The sequence below is a fragment of the Rhyacophila brunnea genome, unplaced genomic scaffold (assembly GCF_057557595.1).
Source record: "Rhyacophila brunnea isolate RB1 unplaced genomic scaffold, BYU_Rbru_1.0 scaffold_76, whole genome shotgun sequence".
In the NCBI taxonomy this organism is placed as follows: Eukaryota; Metazoa; Arthropoda; class Insecta; order Trichoptera; family Rhyacophilidae; genus Rhyacophila; species Rhyacophila brunnea.
In genome coordinates this window covers 1,527,613-1,533,658 of record NW_028233346.1, presented here as the reverse complement: position 1 = coordinate 1,533,658, position 6,046 = coordinate 1,527,613, and positions in this window count along the sequence as shown.

The following is a 6,046-nucleotide window of genomic DNA, read 5'->3' as shown; positions in this document are numbered from 1 at the left end:
AAATTTAGGAAATATCGGGTTATATTTTATCATGAAAAGTTACAGAAATAGAACAGAATAAACATGAGCATTTTTTGAAATCCGATAAATGCAAAAAAAGTCATATTTAATATAATTATTTGTTAATTTTGTTGTTAACAGTATATAAATTTCCACTTCTAAACGAATAAAAACGTATTTTAAGACGAGGTAAAGGGGAAATGCAAATTTTTAATCCACCAAATTTACGAAATTTTTATCTACTGTATATGTATCGTGTTTGAATGGTATATCTTCTCTGCCTTATCTAGGTTTTCGGATGTAGATGTTTGGAATTAATATTCATAGAATTTCATAAAATTCAAAGCAATTTACTTTTATCGAATTGCATTAGAAGAAAATAGAAAAAAATGCGGTTTCTACTGATAAAAAAAAAATTAATTAATTTGAACTTTATTAAAATAGATTAGCAAATAATCAGGCTTTTAAATATTTTTAGGGTACTTTTTATCTAAAAATAATGCGGAAACTTGATTTATTTAAGCTCCCTATGAATTTATTGTAAGTTAAACAGTTTTTAATATAAAATCTATTTCTAGGGTAGGATCCAAATTTTGATTTTTTATGTATTTTTTTCATTTTCTTATCACAATTTATATAAATTCTTATCTCTATGATTATCTAGACATTTATTTTGACAGGGAGCTTATTCATTAATATATAGAGACTAAAATATAAATTATTCTAAGTTGTATCTTTGTTTAAACCTACAAACCACTTTATTTTGAAGGTTACGGTGTAGGTAAATGTTGAAAGCATGATTTTAACGGGAAAAAGCAAATTATAAGACGACAACAACACTTTATAATGTAATTTTTAGAATTTATGAAAAATGAGAAAAGATAGTTAATTTGAATAATATTTGACCATTCGTATATAGGCGAATAGACAAAGGAATTTTAAATCGAAAATGTTTTTAAATATATATTAGTGAATCGTTATTATGTTATGATATAAAAAAACAGCTTTGCTTTAGAGCTAAATAACGATAATATTTATTATAATTTATTCATGGGTTAATTGATTTTAATCATTTTAATTTGTTCAAGCAAAACTCTAGATTTATTTATTGAATAGATTTCCTTAATGTGTCCTTCAGTCTCATAATCTTCATATAATTTTACACAATAAATCTTGTCTTTTCAAAAACTTATTAATTCAAGTGTTTTCCACTATCCTATTGTTTGTGCGTATGCCTATACTTTAGTTGGCTTCCGTTATCCTTGATTCACAAGCACGAACATATATATTTATTATATTATAATATAACCCACACCATATTAAGTTGCAAGATTTGAACAATTTTGCACAATTTATAGAAGGAATAGAGGAGGACAAGAATGGCCACCAATAAAAATCTCAATATGGAAATACAGATAAAAAAACGCAGTTAGACGAAAATGGTAACGCCAACGAACAATGTAAATATAAATTTTTAGCTTCACCCAATTTATTTCAAATCACCTATAAATCACAATCTGAAACACCAACAACAAACAAGACACAATAAATTAAAATTAAGAATCTAAAGGAGAGGTATTGAAAGATAACATGAAAAGGAACGAGGATATTAAAAATACGGAATCAAAATCCAAGATTAAAATACCACCATCTAAAAATGTGTGTAGTGGGTCTAAGAGTCTTCCAATCAATTCATTAAATATAGAACTTAATGATAATGATGCGGCGGATGCTGAATTATCTGGTATGGAGATGAGATCCCTTATTTCGCTCAATGAAACAATAGAAAATATAAATTTTATAGACGAGGCTCTGACTTCTAGAATTAATAAGTTTAATTTAAATTCGAAGGATGAGATTCAAGATCTTTCTTGGCCTAACAAAAAAAATTCTGACGTAGTTGATGAAGAAATTGGAATAAATATGAAGGCTCAAAATTTTGAATTTAAAGATACCAAAGAAGGTAATTTCCGAAAATGTAAAATATCGAATAGTAAATATTTGCAAATGAAGAATACATCGGATATAACAGTAGAAGAAGGGACTAATGGCTGTGTAATAGATCAAAATACAAAAGAAAACAGCATAGACACCATATTAAATCCGGAATTTTTAATTATTTCCAAAAAAAATAGTGAAAAGGGTAATCATAATAATAAAAGTGAATATAAATCCGAATACTCAATCAGTAAAGAGGTTATGAATGATAGAAATGATACATCCAATGAAAATGAATGCATCCGCAAAAAATATAGAAAAAAGACAAATGTTATACTTCCAAAAATAACGGATAAATATGGATTTATTGTTCCAGAGGAAGAATCGCCATCTGATTCAAGTGAATTAATTTGTTGCACACAAAAAAAAGAGAAATTGGGCACAAAATGGCATAACATCATTTCTGATGCAAGACTAAAAGGAATTAAGGAGATAGAAAATTGCGGAAATAAAAAAATATCTAGTTTTGTTATAAAGAATAAAAAAGCTATGAATCTTATTTTTAAAGGTGTGCCACTTTTTATGAAATACAAGGCCTGGAAGTTATTTTTGGAGGAAAGAAAAACCATTTTAAAAATGCGAAAAGATGAAGAAGACCAAGATTCGGCGAAAAGCAAAACATCGCCACTTTTAAATTTGTTATATGGCAAGAAAAAGAATTTAACTAACATAAAAACAGACGAACCGAAAATCGATAACGGTAATAATCAATCTGGAAATACAAGCTCGATAGATATACAAAAAAACAATAATAATCATGACAAAAAGAATACGATGAAACTTTGTAATTATGAACACCAGATACATGTTGATGTTCAAAGAACTTTTCGCCGACATTCTCTTTTTAATGATGAATTTGGATCAGGACAAACAAGACTTTTTAATGTTTTGGTTTCATTCGCGAATATTCATCCTGAAATCGGTTATTGCCAAGGCATGTCATCATACGTTGCAATAATTCTTATGTACTTTCCAGAAGATGAAGCTTTAAAGCTTTTATTAGATATATTTTACATAAATTCCAATCTTTTTGGTGTATTCGATCAAGAATTATCGGGAATTGGGCCGATTCTTCATTCCCAATACATGCTTATCAAACGATTTTTGCCTAAATTGTATAAACATCTTATGAAAAACGACATCGACTTTGGATCATTTGGATTTTCATGGTATTTAACGTTATTTACGAGATTTGAGATATCACTTGTTCTTAGAATTTGGGATTTATTTTTATTTTATGATTTTAGCGTTCTTCCATTAATTGGTGTAGCACTAATGCGATTTTTAAGAGATAAAATCAGTGTACTTGAGGGCGATGAAATATTGTACTTTTTAGGAAATATAGAAAATTTCTCTTTCGATAGCGATAAAGTTTTTTTATATGTAAAAGAATACATGAGCTGTATTGATATGGAAAAATTGCGAAAAGAACTCAATGTTGGCTGGTAAACTTAGTATCGATTTTTAGATTCATATAATTTCGTCGAGATTATTTACAATCCGATTCCAAATAACAGAATAAATGAAGATTTAATTGTTTTTAAGAATAACTTTCTACATTTTGATATAATGCTGGAAATTTTTCACTTAATTCAAATTAATCAATAAAATCTTTTCTGTTTTTATAAATTACTAAAAATATTTATTTAAACATATCTATTTTGAATAATATAATTTTATGAAAAAAAAAATTTATATGAATTATTACCATCTTCAAAAAATAAGAGACACTCGTTTGAATATAGTTTAAATCAAATAAAAGACCCGAACATTAAGTCTATGAAACCATTGAATGAATTCAATAATATATAGTACACAGTTTTGAAGTGATTGAAAGCAAGTGTTAAATATTATAAGAACACAAAATTGATATTTTTATATAAAAGATTTCTAGTGTCGCAAAGCGTTACCCTAAAAGTATTTTTTATGACATTTATTGCGTGTCAGAACGAATTTTTTTGAAAAACATAAATTTTTGTAATTTAAAAATTTCTAAGGTATACGACTTATTAGATCCATCACTATACATTTTAGTAGCTATATTTTCTTTTTACTAAGGGCCAGAATTTCTTGATCGAAACAAACTAAAAAATGTGCTATTATTATATCCTTTATCTTCCAATCCCCTAGGCTCGCAAAATCCTTTATTTTCAAGGATTAAATCGCTTGATAAATTCCAACCATGAATATATACAACAAAAATATTCATAAAATATGTTCCAATTTTTCTCGCCTAAAACATGATAAAAGGTAATAATTATTGTTTGTATTATCTAAACGTATTGATTTATTTTCCATAAGATTACAGTATATTATTCACCGATTTAACATAGAATGAAATACTGACTATGTTTTATTTAATTGAAAAATAACAGTTTAATATTAAATCGATATTTATCTGTTGTACGTGTGCTCACATATAAATTTAAAATAATTATATGATTTTTTTGAACTAAATTGTGCAATTAAAATATATTCGGTTCAACTAAAGTCTCGAATTTCTTAATTTAAATTGATATTTTATGTCAGAAGATTAGACCGAATTGTTGTTAGGAAAAAAATATTTATAAAATGATAAAGGTGCTATAATTTAGAGCGTTCCTTTATATATAACTTGGATATTGAAAAACAAAATTTCTATTCCACTTTAGATAATAAATTAATTTTTTCGTGTACATGGTGAACACCGATATAATATATACATTTAATTAAGTTAGTAAATAAAATAAATAATCTGTATATCAACGAATATATTTCATTATCGCATAATCAATTACCATAAAAAATATTTTATTGATTCATACACTTATCAAGACACTTTAACCCATATTATTTGAGAGAAGAAGAGCAGTGTATGAAGATAGATCAGGGTAAGGTTTCAAAATAGGTATCAACTAACTGTAAAATGTTCCCAATGGGCTGACTATGTCACAATAGATTGAATTATATAAACTTAACCCATAATAAAAATAATGATGATGCATATATAAATTGATTCTTACGGGGCCAAAAAGAGTTATTTTTATGATTTATAATAATTTAACACTTTATGGAAATAGGGACCGAAATTTTATAAATTTTTGGTCGAAAAGAATTTCTGAGCAAATATATTGTAGATAATTTATATGAACCCTTTAAACTATAGTTTGTTTTTACTGCTACAATTATTATTTTTTTAAGATGGAGTTATTAGAAAAATTGTATGCATTGATTTTATTTAAAAAATCTGCTTAAATGTACGCTTCTTAACATATATCGTAAAGTTTTATTTGATTTTTCTCGAGATTATCAACTAACATTAATAAAAATTTAACGATATACTTTATTTATTTTATGAACAAACAATCTAAAATTGTTTTTCTGAAAATAAAAATCAATCTAAATTATTACTTCTGCATGAAATTATCATAAAACATGGTAAGTAAATTGAGTTTATAACCAAATTTTACATTAATAGTCCTAGAATATCACACGAAAAATATCATGAAAAACAATTTTGGATACTGATCAATTAACCTGAAACTTCTAACTTTTTGTTTTATTTATGTGTTTCATATTCTTTTTATTTTCAGATTTATGATTTATTTTATGAGTAAATCAATATAAAATTAGAAAACAGTGTAACGAAAGCCATTTATTTGAAAAATTTATATTACTTTTCTTTTTTATACATTAATTAACTATAAGTAGTCAACGATTAATTTTATTCAGAAATGAAATTCTCGTTTTAAAACATTTCTCAAACATATCACCTAACAATATGATACACGGATACAAAAATATAGAAAAGAAGGTAGACCAATGCACGGACACAAAACCATTAGAAAATCAGTTTGTATAGCATTCGCATTGATACAAACACTGTTGTTCACATATTCTACAACTTTTATAGTACTACTCCCATTAGCCTTCTATAAAACACATGACATTTTAGATATTAGATTCCATCATGGCTCACTTCTAATGCTGTACATGCTACAGGTATTGACATCAAGCTTGATTGGATTTAAATGTATCATGACCAGACATAACCTTACACTTTTCGTTT